The sequence below is a fragment of the Symsagittifera roscoffensis genome, chromosome 7 (genome assembly GCF_963678635.1).
Source record: "Symsagittifera roscoffensis chromosome 7, txSymRosc1.1, whole genome shotgun sequence".
Classification (NCBI taxonomy): domain Eukaryota; kingdom Metazoa; phylum Xenacoelomorpha; order Acoela; family Convolutidae; genus Symsagittifera; species Symsagittifera roscoffensis.
The window spans coordinates 53,587,320-53,607,894 of record NC_087068.1 but is presented as its reverse complement, the minus strand read 5'-3'; positions in this window follow the sequence as shown (position 1 = coordinate 53,607,894).

The following is a 20,575-nucleotide window of genomic DNA, read 5'->3' as shown; positions in this document are numbered from 1 at the left end:
ATACCTTGAAAAAAAGTCCAATTTTTGGAAGAATTTGCAAAAATTTTAGTTTTTGGAAAAAATTGCAAAAAATTCAAAGTTTGTGGAAAAAAGTGCAAAAATTTCAAAGTTTTTGGAAAAAATTGCAAAGTTTCAATTGTTGCAATTGTTGCAATCATGTTGAGGCAGTGAGACAAAATTTTGAACAAAAATATAGAGTTTTCCACAATTTCCTCTCAAAATATTGAAATACGATAAAGTTTATCCTAATTTGAGCTAAGAAAAATTGCTTTAGATAATGCTCTGAACATATAAAGCTCATATTAGCTGAATCAATATTGTAACTTCTGATTTTTCGGGAAAATAGTGTAATTAATTGTAATTTTCGAGAAAATAACAATTTGTCAAATTTCTCCAAACTTTTCCATTTTTAACCTTTCTTCTGTGTAATTAACTGGTTTTTTGTTCAGTTCAAGGAGAGTTCAAGAAAAAATCTCAGTTCAATTGATTAATAGGAGCAATTTTCATTTGAATTTCTATATCAAACTCCATGATCCAACTCTTCCTCAGTTTTTTCTAAAAGATTAACCCAAACTTGTACAAAAAATACATATTCTGAGAAACTTTTCAGGTTCGTAAAAATAACAAGTTTCGGATCATTGTTGAAAAATGAGCATTTTACTGCTAAAATTGACTAAAATGGGCTAAATTTTTCTTAATAATTATATTAGATTGGATGAAATTCAACAAAGTTTTCAAAACTAATGATTATCTCTCTGTTGCTTCTATAACATAATTTTCTTGATTTTTCCGCAGAAATTTTTTTGTTCTAAGGTTATTCTTGCTTTCTGCTTTTTTATATGTGTTCGCTATTGAACTCGCTTTTCAAGAAAATTTAGTCAGAACAGGGCAATTTAGGAGGAAAATGGTATCAATTGAACGAACAATTTGCTGTTAGAAATAAAATTCGAACTGATAACGCCTGATGAATATTTTGTAATTTTTGCATGTTCTCCTTTAGGTTCCCTTGCTTAGTTATAAAAATAAACTATTTAAACAAAAGTACAACTTCTGGGATCATTATTGCAAAAAAGTTAAAAAATCCTTTTTTATTCTTGATTTGTGTCAGAAGTTTTCTCAAAGAAGTCTCAGTGAGAAATACTCGGTGCTAGTTAAAGCAATTAAGAGTACGTGTAAAAATTCAGAATATAAATTCGTTTTTTTTTTACGTTGAGTTTTCAGAGCAGTTTGATTGTTTTTAATCTAAAGACTCCCGGAAATACGCAAGTAGGTCTAGTTTCTAACTTCTGCAACATCTAAAAGTTTCAAAAAGAACGCTTTCTAGAGAAATCAATTAAGAAAAGGAAATCAGGGTGCAAACTGTACCAAGTAAATAATTTTGCCAAATTTATTAAGCAAAAAACTACAGTTATACGTAATTTTCTAATTAAAAAAAATGAAGCTAATCAGAATATAATCTTTACTAATTGGAACTTTTGATGTTAAATTTTATATAATTAGGAGATCCAACAGATGGTTCTGCCAAAGTATCAGGTTGCTTAGAAACTTTCAGCTAGCTCCATATTGTTTTCTCTGAATATCTTTCTACATCAATTTTTTTTGTTTTTCATCCAAAATAATGAAGTGCAGATCCTTCAAGCAAATTTTCGATTTATGCTTCATGAATCATCTTCCAAAAGAAGTCGGAAGTGATTCACAAAACAAAATGCTCAAAAAATTTGAGTTTTTGTTTAAATTTACCTAATATATCAATTGAGAAAAATTTTTCTAAACAATACACTTTTATGTTGGATTTTTTCTCAAGATATAATTTAAAAGCTCAGAATATAGGTTAACTACTCTTTAACCTTTGTTTTGAGTAGTTAACTGCTTTTTGTTCAATTCAAGGAGAATTGAACAAAGAATCTCAATCCAATTGAACAATAAGAGCAATATTGAACTCAATCATTTAAATACTTCAAAAAGAACGCTTCTTAGAGAATCGAATTAGAAAAGGAAAAATCAAGTGCGAACTGTACTTACTAAGAAACTTTGCCAAATTTTCTTGGTTCTAAGTTTATTCTTGCTTTCTTTTTTTACATATTTTTGCTATTGAACTCACTTTGCAAAAAAATTTAGTCACAACTGGGCAATTTAGTAGTAAAATGGTATCAATTGAACGAACAATTTGCTGTTAGAAATAAAATTCGAACTGATAACGCCAGATGAATATTTTGTAATTTTTGCATGTTCTCCTTTAGGTTCCCTTGCTTAGTTATAAAAATAAACTATTTAAACAAAAATACAACTTCTGGGATCATTAACTATCTTTTTATTGCAAAAAAGTTTTTAAATCCTTTTTTATTCTTGAATTGTGTCAGAAGTTTTCTCAAAGAAGTCTCAGTGAGAGATATTCGGTGCTAGTTAAAGCATTTAAGAGTACGTGTAAAAATTGAGAATATAAAGTCGTTTTTTTTACGCTGAGTTTTCAGAGCAGTTTGATTGTTTTTAATCTGAATACCCCCGGAAATACGCAAGTAGGTCTAGTTCCTAACTTCTGCAACATCTAAAAGTTTCAAAAAGAACGCTTTCTAGAGAAATCAATTAAGAAAAGGAAATCAGGGTGCAAACTGTACCAAGTAAATAATTTTGCCAAATTTATTAAGCAAAAAACTACAGTTATACGTAATTTTCTAATTAAAAAAAATGAAGCTAATCAGAATATAATCTTTACTAATTGGAACTTTTGATGTTAAAGTTTATATAATTAGGAGATCCAACAGATGGTTCTGCCAAAGTATCAGGTTGCTTAGAAACTTTCAGCTAGCTCCATATTGTTTTCTCTGAATATTTTTCTATATCAATTTTTTTTTTTGTTTTTCATCCAAAATAATGAAGTGTAGATCCTTAAAGCAAATTTTCGATTTATGCTTCATGAATCATCTTCCAAAAGAAGTCGGAAGTGATTCACAAAACAAAATGCTCAAAAAATTTGAGTTTTTGTTTAAATTTACCTAATATATCAATTGAGAAAAATTTTTCTAAACAATACACTTTTATGTTGGATTTTTTCTCAAGATATAATTTAAAAGCTCAGAATATAGGTTAACTACTCTTTAACCTTTGTTTTGAGTAGTTAACTGCTTTTTGTTCAATTCAAGGAGAATTGAACAAAGAATCTCAATCCAATTGAACAATAAGAGCAATATTGAACTCAATCATTTAAATACTTCAAAAAGAACGCTTCTTAGAGAATCGAATTAGAAAAGGAAAAATCAAGTGCGAACTGTACTTACTAAGAAACTTGGCCAAATTTTCTTGGTTCTAAGTTTATTCTTGCTTTCTTTTTTTACATATTTTTGCTATTGAACTCACTTTGCAAAAAAATTTAGTCACAACTGGGCAATTTAGTAGTAAAATGGTATCAATTGAACGAACAATTTGCTGTTAGAAATAAAATTCGAACTGATAACGCCAGATGAATATTTTGTAATTTTTGCATGTTCTCCTTTAGGTTCCCTTGTTTAGTTATAAAAATAAACTATTTAAACAAAAATACAACTTCTGGGATCATTAACTATCTTTTTATTGCAAAAAAGTTTTTAAATCCTTTTTTATTCTTGAATTGTGTCAGAAGTTTTCTCAAAGAAGTCTCAGTGAGAGATATTCGGTGCTAGTTAAAGCATTTAAGAGTACGTGTAAAAATTGAGAATATAAAGTCGTTTTTTTTACGCTGAGTTTTCAGAGCAGTTTGATTGTTTTTAATCTGAATACCCCCGGAAATACGCAAGTAGGTCTAGTTCCTAACTTCTGCAACATCTAAAAGTTTCAAAAAGAACGCTTTCTAGAGAAATCAATTAAGAAAAGGAAATCAGGGTGCAAACTGTACCAAGTAAATAATTTTGCCAAATTTATTAAGCAAAAAACTACAGTTATACGTAATTTTCTAATTAAAAAAAATGAAGCTAATCAGAATATAATCTTTACTAATTGGAACTTTTGATGTTAAAGTTTATATAATTAGGAGATCCAACAGATGGTTCTGCCAAAGTATCAGGTTGCTTAGAAACTTTCAGCTAGCTCCATATTGTTTTCTCTGAATATTTTTCTATATCAATTTTTTTTTTGTTTTTCATCCAAAATAATGAAGTGTAGATCCTTAAAGCAAATTTTCGATTTATGCTTCATGAATCATCTTCCAAAAGAAGTCGGAAGTGATTCACAAAACAAAATGCTCAAAAAATTTGAGTTTTTGTTTAAATTTACCTAATATATCAATTGAGAAAAATTTTTCTAAACAATACACTTTTATGTTGGATTTTTTCTCAAGATATAATTTAAAAGCTTATTTTTATTAAAATTATCTCAAAATTCCTACTGAATTATATTGAGTTTCTATCTCAAATAAGTATTTTTTTCAGTTTCTGCTTCATCTACTATCTTCCAACTTAATTTGATTTGAACTAAACTTTACTTGGAATTTCCTCTCAAAATATTGAAGAACGATAAAGTTTACACTAATTTGAGCCAAAAATTGCTTTATATAATGCTCTGAACATATAAAGCTCATATTAGGTGAATCAATATTGGAACTTCCGATTTCTCGGGAAAATAGTGTAATTAATCGTTCTTGTCGAGAAAGTAAAAAATAGTCAAATTTATCCAAACTTTTCCATTTTTAACCTTTCTTCTGTGTAATTACCTGGTTTTTTGTTCAGTTTAAGGAGAGTTCAAGAAAAAATCTCAGTTCAATTGATTAATAGGAGCAATTTTCATTTGAATTTCTATACAAACTACATGATCCAACTCTTCCTCAGTTTTTTCTAAAAGATTAACCCAAACTTGTACAAAAATTACATATTCTGAGAAACATTTCAGGTTCGTAAAAATAACAAGTTTTGGATCATTGTTAAAAAATGAGCATTTTACTGCTAAAATTGACTAAAAGGGGCTAAATTTTTCTTAATAATTATATTAGATTGGATGAAATTCAACAAAGTCTTCAAAACCAATGATTATCTCTCTGTTGCTTCTATAACATAATTTTCCTGATTTTTCCGCAGACATTTTTTGTGTTCTAAGGTTATTCTTGCTTTCTGCTTTTTTATATATGTGTTCGCTATTGAACTCGCTTTTCAAGAAAATTTAGTCAGAACAGGGCAATTTAGGAGGAAAATGGTATCAATTGAACGAACAATTTTGCTGTTAGAAATAAAATTCGAACTGATAACGCCTGATGAATATTTTGTAATTTTTGCATGTTCTCCTTTAGGTTCCCTTGTTTAGTTATAAAAATAAACTGTTTAAACAAAAGTACAACTTCTGGGACCATTAACTATCTTTTTATTGCAAAAAAGTTAATAAATCCTTTTTAATTCTTGATTTGTGTCAGAAGTTTTCTCAAAGAAGCCTCAGTGAGAAATACTCGGTGCTAGTTAAAGCATTTAAGAGTACGTGTAAAAATTGAGAATATAAAGTCGTTTTTTTTACGTTGAGTTTTCAGAGCAGCTTGATTGTTTTTAATCTGAAGACCTACGGAAAAACGCAAATAGGTCTAGTACCTAACTTCTGCAACATCTAAAAGTTTCAAAAAGAACGTTTTCTAGAGAAATCAATTAAAAAAGGAAATCAGGGTGCAAACTGTACCAAGTAAATAATTTTGCCAAATTTATTAAGCAAAAAACTATAGTTCTACGTAATTTTCTAATTTGAAAAAAATGAAGCTAATCAGAACAAAATCTTTACTAATTGAAAGTTTTGATGTTAAAGTTCACATAATTAAGAGCTCCAACAACTGGTTCTGCCAAGGGATCAGTTTGTTTAGAAAGTTTTAGCCAGCTCCATATTGTTTTCTCTGAATATCAAACTTTTTTTGTTTTTTATCCAAAATAATGAAGTGTATTTCTTTAAAGCAAATATTCGATTTATGCTTCATGTATGCTTCATTGAAATTTTATTTCACGTAATTAAGAAATCCAACAGCTGGTTCTGCCATAGTATCAGTTTGCTTAGAAGATTTCAACAATCTCCGTATTATTTTCTCTAAAAATCTTTCTACATCAATTTTTTGAAGTGTAGATCCTTAAAGCAAATTTTCGAAATAATGAAGTGTAGATCCTTAAAGCAAATTTTCGATTTATGCTTCATGTATCATCTTCCAAAAGAAGTCGGAAGTGGTTCACAAAACGAAATGCTCAAAATATCTGAGTTTTTGTATAAATTTACCTAATATATCATTTGATAAAAATTTTTCTAAACATTACACTTTTATGTTGGATTTTTTCTCAAGATATAATTCTACTTTATATTAGCAATCACCATAAAACGTATTTACTTTATTTAGAGTCTAATTAGTTTTTCAGAAATTCATGTAGCTAATCAAAACCTAAAACTAAGGCAATTGAAAACAACCAATGAAATTCAGAAAATCGAAAAATAATGTAATGTTTTCAACTAAATATACATTCTTGTTTGTAATTTTGATCAAATAAGACAAAGTTTACCTAAACTTTGATAAAAGCAGTAATTAAATCTGTAATTTCAATCTGTAATTTCTTAAACTAATACTGGAAACTCATTGGAAACTCAGTCAATCTGTAATTTCTTAAACCAATACTGGAAACTCATTTGATAATTGGTTAGTGCTTTATGTCAATTTTGATTAAATTGCATGTTTTCTCTGACTTTTCCTCAAATATCCTAGCTCTAAATGTACACTCAAGTAGAAAAAAAAGTTTTGTGCCAATAATATATCAAATAAGAATTATACAAAAAATCACAAAGCCTTACTGAGGTTTACAATTATCAACAAACATAAAGTCTCTCAAAATTTGGAACAGTTCTTTGATTTCGTTCAAAGTATAATTGACATAGGCAACTTGCTTCACTGCTTCATTCTCTTTTGCAGTGAAGAGTAGAATCTGAAAGTAGGTTGGCTTGTTCACACTGTACTTCCTGATTGTGACACACACACTCCTCATGTCATATGTTGATATTTCATATACTCTATTACAGATGTCGTGCTACTGATGCATAGTTGATTCTTTGCCAGATGTGGCTTCATTTGTAGGTACGAGTCCAAGGTTTTCAGCATCGTGAATAACGGTATTCCGGAGTGCCGATATTGCTTCTTCTTCTTTTTCACTAAAATACACTTGTTGAGACTTTTCAAGTTGTCCCAAATCATTAATTTTTAATAGTTGAAAGAACGGTTCAAAAAATTTTTTTACTTTGTAGGATTTTTGTAACCAAACGAATCTCCTAATTCTTGTTTAATTTTTTGAGAAATCGATATAATCGGGACTATTGTCTTTTTTTGAGTTCGTTTTTGAAGAAAAAACTGATAAGATGAGGAGGAGAAATGAAAGAAATGCTTTTGAGATTAAATGAAAATGGAAGTAAACAATATGAGTCATCGCGATTTCCATATATGGAAGTAGTACCAAATATGGAAGGTTTTATATGAGTTTTCCTTAGACGGAAGAAGTGTAGGCGTTACTTCTTCTTTTTAAAAGTACCAATTCATGCGAAAATCATTTTTCCCAATGGCAGCTGCTATGTCTCAAGCTCATCCCCGCTTTTTTTTCAAATTACAGTAAAAAATTGCTATTTTTTTCTGTTTCCAACGAGTTGTACAAAAATTACATAGTAATCCAAAATTATTGTGTGTCTACCCACATTTTTTTATGTTCTATAAAGAATTGTAGGTTCCATTTGGTTTTAATAGGAACACTTTTAACCATATTTTGCAGAGATTAGATAAATATAATTATATATATCAGGAAGTTGACTGTCTTTACACTTTGTTCAAACACAGATTCCATTCAAGTATTGTTACATCAAGCAGAAAAGTATTCAATCAGCTTAATTGAGCAGTTCAACATAACTTACGATGAAAAGGAGCTGAAAAGATGCCTAGTATTGCAAAGAAACGACTGATTCGGAAAAAATACAAGAGACTTTGTTTAAGTTCTAATCAAAACTTGCTACCACACAACCTCATGTTTCAGCGTTTCTGAACAGAATTCGAAAAGTTCAAAATTCGAAATATGAACCTGATTTAGTGAAGGTTATTGATTGTCATGGTTCTGTGAATAGTGATTATGTAAGCTTTGTGATAATTTAATCAACTGTCTTACAAAGTTTTCTTATTAGTTTGCCCTGATAAGTCTTTAAAAACTAAGCTTGGTTCATAAAGACTTAATTCAAATGAAAAGAAAAACCAATTTACAATTAAATAGGAAACTTAAAAAAATGTGTAAAAAGACAAAAGTTGAGCTAATTTTCGAGTTCGTAGTCACTTAATTCTTCATGTGCCACACCATGTTTTCTTCTAAACAGAGCTAAGTTACCCTGTTGAACCTTCAATTTTTTTTTCTTGTACCTTGTATCACAAATTGTTTTAGTTTTCCCCCAATCATCTAGGTAAATTCTTAAAGGACTGAAACAATTCTTCGAATCTCTGTAGAAGATGTCAAATTCAAACATTTGTTTCAAAAAAAGTCATTTGTAATAAATGTTCACTTGTAAGCAAGGGAAATATATTTCCGTATCTCAAATCCACAAATTCATCAGAATAATTTTCATTTGAATCATATAAAAACCCGTACTTTGTTCTCGAAAGTGACTTAGACATTGAAAATTCTTTTCTAAATTCTCCAATTTTTTTACTCTCGAGTTCTCTCCATTCTGAAATAAATATGATAATTTGCTCACTGTGAGATTTTATTAAATTTAAGAATCTTGACAGTTTTGGTGCCAATTTCAAACTGGATGCAGTAACTCACCCGTTCAATTATGATTGGTTTCAAAGTTTGAGATAGATTTCCGTTTCTTTTAATAATTCTTCTCAGGTTGACAAAATGAATTAAACTGTAGGAGATTTTCAAATCAATTGAAATATAATTTTTCAGCTGTAGATTTTGCTGAATTGTTCATAAAGAAACTGAATTTATTCAAAAATTTTGCAAAACTTGGTTGACTTTAATTGTTTCTTAAGGGTTTTGTAGAATTTTGTGTTGTACTGAAAATAACTTTGAAAGGTTTTTTTTTAAAAAAGATGAATTCGTTTACTATCTAAATAACACAAAAGACATTTTCTTAGCTCTGTAGAAAATCATGTCAGAGCCTCGGGTTGACTTTTTTTACATAACTTTCCTCATGATAATTGAATATTTGTTACAAGAGTTTTGTCAAATTTAATTTTTTCTAGCTTGAACAGTTCTTAACATATAAATATAGATAGATTTTAGTACGTGTACCAAAAACTCTCTTAAGAATTTTTGCAAGATGCTAAGAAATTTAAGAGTTTTTTGGTAAAATGCGTGTTTTTCTTTTTTTTTCAAAAATTATGTAAAACTAAGTTTATTGTAAAAATTTCAATGTAAAAAGCATGTTGACTTATTGCTAGAAAACTTCTATATCGATGACTTTCATCGCTATTCCCTATGTTAATACATTGGTTTTCTATTGTTTCTGATCAACAGACATGCTTCAATTTTTTTGAAGAGATGCTAAAAGTGTTTAACTTTTTTCGATCAAATGCAAAAAGTGTTTCATTTTTGTCTACAAAGTATTAAAAAAGTGTGTGAGTTTTTTTGACAAGATGCAAAAACATTATGTATTTTCTTACTTGTGTACAAATTCTCTGGTGTTTGTCTTAAAAAGAGTGCAAAAATTATTCAAGATTTTTAAATTGTGTGCGAAATCGGAGCACTAAGTAAAATTCTAATTGTTTTTCAACCTCTCATCTTTTCTCATAAATAAAATGAAATTGAAGAAATTAGTTATTTACAAAGAACGAAGTTAATATCAAACACTTTCAATAAAAGAGCTGTCGAGAGTTCTGGATAGAACGCAGAGCTGGACGAGCTTGTAGTGGTTGTTGTAGAGCTGGAGGTGTCATTGTTTCCGAGAATCCCTCATCTTCATCTATTGTGATAGCGTTTTTCGGCTGATCCTGCTTCCTCCCACGGAAAGAGGAAATCGTCGACTGGTTGAGCCACATATCTAGAGTCAGGAGTGTCGGGGTAGTTCATTCCCACGTGCTCAGCCACTTCCTCCGTCAGTTGCATTTCTCCAAGTTGGTTCTCTGTCATGGGTACTTGCATCATATGATGTTCGTTGAAATCCCTTTGCGTCACTTCCACCATATGCCAGACTTGGATTGGGATGCCCATTGGTAACAGAAAAACTCCAGAGACTGTTTCTCGCACTTGAATTTGTACTAGATCAGGCGAAAATTCTATAGAGTACATAAGGTTGCTGTTTTGCACTGAGAAGATCAATTTGAGTAGTAAGTTGTTTTAAAGAGTAAAAACAAGAAAGAGCTGATAGAGGAGGTAGGTGACCTTTTTACCTTAAAATTTACCTTTTAAGTGCTTAAATTTTCCAAATAAGTAAAAATATACACAAAAGCAATCGCAAAATAAATGATCAAAAGTTGTTTGCTGCAAGAATAAGAAATATTGACAATATAAATAACAAAAGAATAGCGAACAAGTAGCACTTCCGAAATTTTGTTCATCAAGTTGGTTGAGTCTTTTGTATGTAGCTAAGGAGAAGTTGCTGATTTTTGGGTAGATAGTCAAATTTGTTTGATTTTGATGTAAATTTGGGAAGATAACTCAAAGTTGATGACCTTTTCAAAGCAAACCTCTGGAAATCTGATTCCAAACTGAATCAAGCAGGACTTAATGTGTAGTGATTCTTTATGTATTTTGAGGATTTATTCTGTAGATTCTCAAAAACTAGAAGATTCTAGAAAATTATAAATAATGACCTCAATTTCTCTGGCGGAAAAATTCTACACAATTTACTGTTCTATAAAATTTAAAGTGTAATGATGTCATTTTCTCACGTGGAATTCTTTTACTACCTAAATAACTCAAAAGACACTTTTTAGCTCTGTAGAGAATCATGTCAGAGCCTCGGGTTGACTTTTTTTTACATAACTTTCCTCATGATAATTGAAAATTTGTTACAAGAATTTTGTCAAATTTAATTTTTTCCAGCTTGAACAGTTCTTAATATATAAATAAAGATAGTTTTTAGTATGTGTACCAAAAACTCTCTCAAGAGTTTTTGCAAGATGCTAAGAATTCTAAGAGTTTTTTTGGTAAAATGCGTGTTTTTTTTCAAAAATTATGTAAAACTAATTTATTGTAAAAATTTCAATGTAAAAAGCATGTTGACTTATTGCTAGAAAACTTCTATATCGATGACTTTCATCGCTATTCCCTATGTTAATACATTGGTTTTCTATTGTTTCTGATCAACGGACATGCTTCAATTTTTTTGACGAGATGCTAAAAGTGTTTTACTTTTTTCGATAAAATGCAAAAAGTGTTTCATTTTTGTCTAAAAGTATTAAAAAAGTGTGTGAGTTTTTGTGTACAAATTCTCTAGTGTTTGTCTTAAAATGAGTGCAAAAATTATTCAAGATTCTTAACTTGTGTGCGAAATCGGAGCACTAAGTTAAGTTCTAATTGTTTTTCAATGGTATATTCTGAACCTCTCATCTTTTCTCATTAATAAAATGAAATTGAAGAAATTAGTTAATTACAAAGAACGAAGTTAATATCAAACACTTTAAAAAAAAGAGCTGTCGAGAGTTCTGGAGGTTCTCTATAGAACGCAGAGCTGGACGAGCTTGTAGTGGTTGTTGTAGAGCTGGAGGTGTCATTGTTTCCCAGAATCGCTCATCTGCATCTATTGTGATTGTGTTTTCGGCTGATCCTGCTTCCTCACAAGGAAAGAGGAAATCGTCGACTGGTTAAGCCACATATCTAGAGTCAGGAGGTTCGGGGTAGTTCATTCCCACGTGCTCAGCCACTTCCTCCGTCAGTTGCATTTCTCCAAGTTGGTTCTCTGTCATGGGTACTTGCATCATATGATGTTGGTTGAAATCCCTTTGCGTCACTTCCACCATATGCCAGACTTAGATTGGGATGCCCATTTGCAACAGAAAAACTCCAGAGACTGTTTCTCGCACTTGAATTTGTACTAGATCAGGCGAAAATTCTATAGAGTACATAAGGTTGCTGTTTTGCACTGAGAAGATCAGTTTGAGTAGTAAGTTGTTTTAAAGAGTAAAAACAAGGAAGAGCTGATAGAGGAGGTAAGTGACGGAAGATAATGTGAAATTAAGGTATTTAGAGCTGAGAGAGGGGGTAGCTGACAGAAGATAAGTTAAAATTAAGGTATTTAAAGCTGAGAGAGGAGGTAGTTGACAGTAGTTTAGTTGAAAATAAAATGATTTTTACTTAAGAGTGGGGGTACCTTCAACTCGATTGTGTGGGTTTAACCATTCAGAATTGATTTTCTTTATTTGGATTGTAGTCGTGGCCAATCAGATCTCAGCTCCTTTGTATGAAATACTTATATAAAAGTCGTGTCCAATCGGAAACAAAGTTCGATTTTAGGCATTGTCGTTTCTAATCACAAAAATGTTCGTTTTGGTTCTAGTTGTCGTATCCAATAAGCAAAAAATTTACCTTTTAAGTGCTTAAGTTTTCCAAATAAGTAAAAATATACACAAAAGCAATCGCAAAATAAATGATCAAAAGTGGTTTGCTGCAAGAATAAGAAATATTGACAATATAAGTAACAAAAGAATAGCGAACAAGTAGCACTTCCGAAGTTTTTTCATCAAGTTGGTTGAGTCTTTTGTATGTAATAAAAGGAGATTTTGCTGATTTTTGGGTAGATTGTCAAATTTTTTTGATTTTGATGTAAATTTGGGAAGATAACTCAAAGTTGATGACCTTTTCAAAGCAAACCTCTGGAAATCTGATTCCAAACCGAATCAAGCAGGACTTAATGGGTAGTGATTTTTTATGTAATTTGAGGATTTATTCTGTAGATTCTCAAAACTAGAAGATTCTAGAAAATTATAAATAATGACCTCAATTTCTCTGGCGGAAAAATTTTACACAATTTACTGTTCTATAAAATTTAAAGTGTAATGATGTCATTTTCTCAGGTGGAATTCTTTTACTACCTAAATAACTCAAAAGACGCTTTTTAGCTTTGTAGAGAATCATGTCAGAGCCTCGGGTTGACTTTTTTTACCTAACTTTCCTCATGATAATTGAATATTTGTTACAAGAATTTTGTCAAATTTAATTTTTTCCAGCTTGAACAGTTCTTAACATATAAATATAGATAGTTTTTAGTACGTGTACCAAAAACTCTCTCAAGAGTTTTTGCAAGATGCTAAGAAATCTAAGATTTTTTTTGGTAAAATGCGTGTTTTTTTTCAAAAACTATGTAAAACTAATTTATTGTAAAAATTTCAATGTAAAAAGCATGTTGACTTATTGCTAGAAAACTTCTATATCGATGACTTTCATCGCTATTCCCTATGTTAATACATTGGTTTTCTATTGTTTCTGATCAAAAGATATGCTTCAATTTTTTTGACGAGATGCTTAAAGTGTTTTACTTTTTTCGATAAAATGCAAAAAGTGTTTCATTTTTGTCTACAAAGTGCTAAAAGTGTGTGAGTTTTTTTGACAAGATGCAAAATTATTATGTATTTTCTTACTTATGTATAATTTTTCTAGTGTTTTTCTTAAAATGAGTGCAATAATTTTTCAAGATTCTTAACATGTGTGCAAAATCGGAGCACTAAGTTAAATATTAATTGTTTTTCAATGGTTTATCCAAAACCTATCATCTTTTCTCATAAATAAACTGAAATTGAAGCAATTAGTTAATTACAAAGAACGAAGTTAATATCAAACACTTTTAAAAAAAGAGCTGTCGAGAGTTCTCGAGGTTCTCTATAGAACGCAGAGCTGGACGAGCTTGTATTGGTTGTTGTAGAGCTGGAGGTGTCATTGTTACCGAGAATCCCTCATCTGCATCTATTGTGATAGTGTTTTCGGCTGATCCTGCTTCCTCACAAGGAAAGAGGAAATCGTCGACTGGTTGAGCCACATATCTAGAGTCAGGAGGTTCGGGGTAGTTCATTCCCACGTGCTCAGCCACTTCCTCCGTCAGTTGCATTTCTCCAAGTTGGTTCTCTGTCATGGGTACTTGCATCATATGATGTTCGTTGAAATCCCTTTGCGTCACTTCCACCATATGCCAGACTTGGATTGGGATGCCCATTTGTAACAGAAAAACTCCAGAGACTGTTTCTCGCACTTGAATTTGTACTAGATCAGACGAAAATTCTATAGAGTACATAAGGTTGCTGTTTTGCACTGAGAAGATCAGTTTGAGTAGTAAGTTGTTTTAAAGAGTAAAAACAAGGAAGAGCTGATAGAGGAGGTAAGTGACGGAAGATAATGTGAAATTAAGGTATTTAGAGCTGAGAGAGGGGGTAGCTGACAGAAGATAAGTTAAAATTAAGGTATTTAAAGCTGAGAGAGGAGGTAGTTGACAGTAGTTTAGTTGAAAATAAAATGATTTTTACTTAAGAGTGGGGGTACCTTCAACTCGATTGTGTGGGCTTAACCATTCAGAATTGATTTTCTTTATTTGGATTGTAGTCGTGGCCAATCAGATCTCAGCTCCCTTGTATGAAATACTTATATAAAAGTCGTGTCCAATCGGAAACAAAGTTCCATTTTAGGCATTGTCGTTTCTAATCACAAAAATGTTCATTTTGGTTCTAGTTGTCGTATCCAATAAGCAAAAAATTTACCTTTTAAGTGCTTAAGTTTTCCAAATAAGTAAAAATATACACAAGTGTAGTTCAGACGTAAGTTTAAAGCTTTGATACGCAATATATGGATCAAAAGTAAACTCTTTGATTGAGTAAGTTTCTCTGAAGAGAACTTTACTTAGTCGGAGAACTCTATTTTGTACAACAAAAACGTCCAAAAAACTATGAAAATAGTAAGAGTCAACATCTATTTCATCAATGAGAAAATCAAGTTGAATTTTTCTTTTTTTTTGTAGAGTATATCGAGGAAATTTAAATGTTTTTTGATATATTTTTTTCAAATACTAATTAAAATTTTCAAAAATTTTTAAACAGTTCAATTTTAGAAAATGCTGGATTCTGATTGGTTGATTTCAACAAACATTAATACTAAAACAAAACTCAATTCTGATTGGTTGATGTTCTCTAGGCAATAGTAAATATATCATTCTGATTTTCTTTTACGTTAAAAGCAATTGGTTAAGAATTTTGGACTTTTTTTCACTTTTATTCTTTTTTTGAGACTATTCGACACTTCTTTTCTAAAACTTTGGGACATTCTAAATCTCCCGTTTTTTCTTTCTCTTCTTATTGAGATGCCGTCACTGAAAAGAAACGAAAGTGTTGTATGTCATGAATGTGGAAGAGAAAACACACGTAAAGATGCGTCAAGACATCGAAAGCACTGTGACGTTTTAAAGTGTTCTAATTGTAATTTGTATGCATATAGCAACGAGGAACTCACTAATCATATCATGAAAAAGCACTGTCAACATAATGTTAATTGTGTGCTCAGCAGCCTGCAAACACACTCCAGGGGAAGGTAAAATTAATATAATTTGAAAAAAAACATTGGAGAAAATACTTTTAAAAATATTTTTTACTGAATCCGAAAAGTCTATACATTAATTTTGAAAAAAAAACTTTGTAAAAGTTATTCAGATTTTTCATCACTATTCGTATTCTGTCATTTATTTTTTTTTCAAAGGTTCTGAATGATGATAAAACCAGGAGCAATCGAGTTCACATTGTCGTGAAACTTTCCTTGGCTATCGATCCAAAAATCTTCAATCTACAGTAAAAACTCAATTGGTTGCAAGCTTGCGGAGATTTCGTTGCGATAAATTTATAGTACAAGTGAATAACAGACGCTAATAAGTGTTTGAGTGTTTGTTGAAATTTAGTAAAAAAACTGGATCTTTACAAAACATTGACTAATAGAAAAGTTTTGCCTAGTAACTATTTTAAAGCTTACCTTGATTAGTGCCTGTAAAAAAGTTCATAGAGTAGTGCGTATTAGATAATTGGTTAAATTGATTCAGAGTTATGGTTTTCTACTGTTTTTTGACAATTTCAGATAAGAAATTTTAAGCTGACCTAGAAAAGATAAAGAAATTATATGTTTTTGTCAACTTGTGAAAACTTCAACCTAATAAAATACAACATTCTCAACCAAAAACTTACTTCAGTATAAAACTTCAGAGTTCAAACAGCAACATATTATTATCTGGTTGAGAATTCCTTTGAAGATTTCTGGCAACAAATTTTATGGTATTAATTCTGCTTCGGATTATTGAATGCTCAACGAAACTATACATTTTTCTATCTAAAATTCAAATTTCAAATTAAGTTTTGTTCAAATCAAATTAAGTTGGAAGATAGTAGATGAAGCAGAAATTGAAAAAATTACTTATTTGATATAGAAACTCAATGTAATTCATTAGGATTTTTGAGATATTTTTTTTGATATTAAGCTTATAAATTATATCTTGAGAAAAAAATCCAACATAAAAGTGTAATATTTGGAAATTTTTTATCAATTGATATATTCTCTAAATTTATACAAAAACTCAGATATTTTGAGCATTTTGTTTTGTGAACCATTTCTGACTTCTTTTGGAAGATGATACATGAAGCATAAATCGAAATTTTGCCTTAAATATCTACATTTCATTATTTTGAATAAAATACAAAAAAGTTTGATGTACAAAGATTTTTAGAGAAAATAATACGGAGATTGTTGAAAGTTTCTAAGCAAACTGATACTATGGCAGAACCAGCTGTTGGATCTCTTAATTATATGAAGTAAAATTTCAATTAGTAAAGATTTTGTTCTAATTAGCTTCAATTTTTTTTTCAATTAGAAAATTACGTAGAACTATAGTTTTTTTGCTTAATAAATTTGGCAAAGTTTTTTAGTAAGTACAGTTCGCACTTGATTTTTCCTTTTCTAATTCGATTCTCTAAGAAGCGTTCTTTTTGAAGTATTTAAATTTTGCAGAGGTTTGGAACAAAACCTACTTGCATATTTCCGGAGGTCTTCAGATTAAAAACCATCAAGCTGCTCTTAGTTTGTTCTAAAAACTCAATGTAAAAAAAAACAACTTTATATTATCAATTCTTACCCGTACTTTTGAATGCTTTAACTAGCACCGAGTATTTCTCACTGAGACTTCTTTGAGAAAACTTCTGACACAAATCAAGAGAAAAAAGGATTTATTAATTTTTTTGCAATAAAATGATAGTTAATGATCCCAAAAATTGTACTTTTGCTTAAATAAGTTTTTTTATAACTAAACAAGGGAGCCTAAAGGAGAACATGTAGAAATTCAAAAGTAATCAACAGGCGTTATCAGTTCTAATTTTACCTCTACCAGCAAATTGTTCGTTCAATTGATACCATTTTACTACTAAATTGCCCAGTTGTGACTAAATTTTTTTGCAAAGTGAGTTCAATAACAAAAATATGTAAAAAAAGAAAGCAAGAATAAACTTAGAACCAAGAAAATTTGGCAAAGTTTTTTAGTAAGTACAGTTCGCACTTGATTTTTCCTTTTCTAATTCGATTCTCTAAGAAGCGTTCTTTTTGAAGTATTTAAATGATTGAGTTCAATATTGCTCTTATTGTTCAATTGGATTGAGATTCTTTGTTCAATTCTCCTTGAATTGAACAAAAAGCAGTTAACTACTCAAAACAAAGGTTAAAAATGGAAAACTTTGGATAGATTTGACTCATTTTTACTTTCTCAGAAATCACAATAAATTACAACATTTTCCCGAGAAATCGGAAGTTTCAATATTGATTCAGCTAATATGAGCTTTATATGTTCAGATCATTATATAAAGCAATTTTTAGCTCATTTAAGGAAACTTCATCGTATTTCAATGTTTTGAGAGAAAATTGTGGAAAAATTTGTATTTTTATTCAAAGATTTGTCTCACTGCTTCAACATGATGCCAATTGAAACACAATTTGGGCTTAATTTTAAACTCTACACCTATCCATTATTTTTAAATTAGACCAGAAGCAACAAAAAAATGGCCAAAACCTTAAGATTCCTGCAATTCTTACCAAAAAATCAATTTTTTTTCAATTTTTTCAAAAAAACTTTGAAATTTTTGCAATTTTTTCCAAAAGCTGAATTTTTTGCAACTTCCTCCAAAAATTTAAATTTTTTTCCGACGTTTCAGTAGGTGTCAGCATAGTTTAAGCTAGGTTGAGTACAATTTCAAAAAAAAAGAATCATCTAATAAAATAGTTATTAAGTCAAATTATATCAAATCTTATCATGCTTTGAAGTTTTTTTGAAAAACATCATACTTTTGCACATCTTATTAATGACTTACCATAAACCAAGAAACATAATACCTTCATTACACAATCTACAAGTAATACTCAAAAGTAACATAACGCATGCCGAGATTTTTGCGAAAAAACTAGACATTTCCATACAAAATCCAAAAAAAAAAAACCGTTTTTCTTTTACCATCACACTACACCTTATCATTCCCTATCTTAAAACATTGGGAAACCTATTCCCTAAGTCAATTCAAGGAATTTTCAACCCTTATACATAGGCATATCTATACACTATCTAATACATAGGAAATCTAAACAGTATCTTAAAACATGGTTAGATCGGGCGCCAAAATTTTCTTCTGAACTTACAATATGAAAATTTACCACCTTATTAGGAAATTTTTTCCCAATCTTAACACATAGGAAATCTATTCCCTATCTAAATGAGTTCTTAATTTTTTACAATGAATTAATACATAGGGAAATCTATACACTATACATGGGATATTCGGGCGCCGAAAAAACTTACCATCTGAAAACTGCTATCTTAATACATTGGGAAACATATTTCCTATCTTAATACATTGGGAAATCTATAGCCTATGTTAAAACATAGGGTGGTGACCGAATGCTCTATAGCCTATGTTAATACATGGCGGCCAGCAATTTACGGAATCCACTTACATTTACGGAATCCGCTTACATCTGCGGAATCAGGAACAACTTCCTATATTTGCTCGTTGCGGAATCCGCAACAAAATCAATGTGCCGACAAAATTTACGTTACAGGTCTTTGTACGCGGAATCCACTGAAATTTTGTAGAATGAATCCACTTACATTTTGGAGCATGTTCTGAGACTTGTCTCTGGAATCAAAGAACATGCAAACACAAAATTGTGCGCCTATTCATGGCACAGATTGGCCTCCCAATGACCTAACAATTAAGTTCTATTTTGAAAATTAGAAGTTGATCACATTTTTGTAACTTTTGAATTTTTGCTGTTCGATAAATGAATTAGCCTTCTTTTTAACAAAGGAAATGAAGTGAATTTGAAAAAAAAATCAAAAATCAAACCGCGACAATAAAAAATGGGCGTGAACACAATTGAGACTGTTTCCTTAAATAACACAAAAACTTACCACAACCTAAACAGAATTAATCACTACGCTCATTACATTTTTAATTCTTTGAGGCTTATACAAAAACACTCATACTGGTTGCAGTTAATATATTTAACGCATTTCACCCAAGTGCTTTTGAAATTGAGACTAAAGTATGATTCAACGTCTCTGCTGCAAGTTGACCTGCTTGTCGTACTACTTCAACTTTCGTAAAAAAAAAACTTACCACGTTTTAGTTTTAGATAAACTTTGCTGAAAAAATTCAATTGTCCTATCAAAATTTTGGCCTCAGATACCGAAAAATTGATAAAATCCAAATAAGAGCCAAACAAATTACGAAAAAAAATTTCCGTCAGTTTAATTAGCTAAAACACTCAAGAGTAACTTTGAAATGACGCCTTTTGAAAAAGTTTTGTTAAGGGGCACTCGGAGCATCCAGTCAATTGCCCTGAAATACGAGCAGTCTTTTTCTACTTTATCTCTTCTTTTAAGATTCTCAATTCTTGACGGCCTTGAAATTTGTTGTTATCTTGGACTCAAAAATTTTATGCATTTCGTACTTTGGGTCTAACTGTCAACGTAACGTTGAAAAATTTAACAAAATTTTTGATGTTATTTTGAGAGAGTTTATCTGAAACATTGTGTACAAAAAGTGAAGGCTTTTTTAATTTTCAAACCGCAAGCAAATTACTATTCAGAATAAAAAAGAGAACATTTTCAATGACGAAAATCGGAAAAGGAGTCTCTAGTTAAAACTAAATGCATCCGGGTAGAACGGAATCGTCAGAAAAACCTATGATGAAAAGGCTTTTTCTAGTTTCAAATCGCAAGCGGGTTATTATTGAAAAGAGAAGTAATTTTTTTGGAGAAAATCAGAAGATGGGTCCAAAACTAAAGCAAAAGACATCAGTGGGCCAAATTTTCAACTTGTTTTGTAATAAATTCAAATCTCATGATTAGTTCTTCGAAAATTTTTTGTTAGAGTGGTGATATATCAAGTTATTGTCAGCTTGTTTTCTCGCTCGATAAGTTTTGTCTTTCATGTTTCAATGCTGGAAATTATGTTTCTTTGCATTTTTTCTTTAACTAAACTTCAACCGAGGCAAATTTTTGATTTTTTTTGGATATCTAGTTGTTTTCCCGACACAGTAGGCTCATTTTTATTCAGCTTGCTTGCCGTGCAATGTCTGTGTTGTGCCAAAAAGGGTGCGACGCTCCGCTTCGAATCGTGTTGATTTTT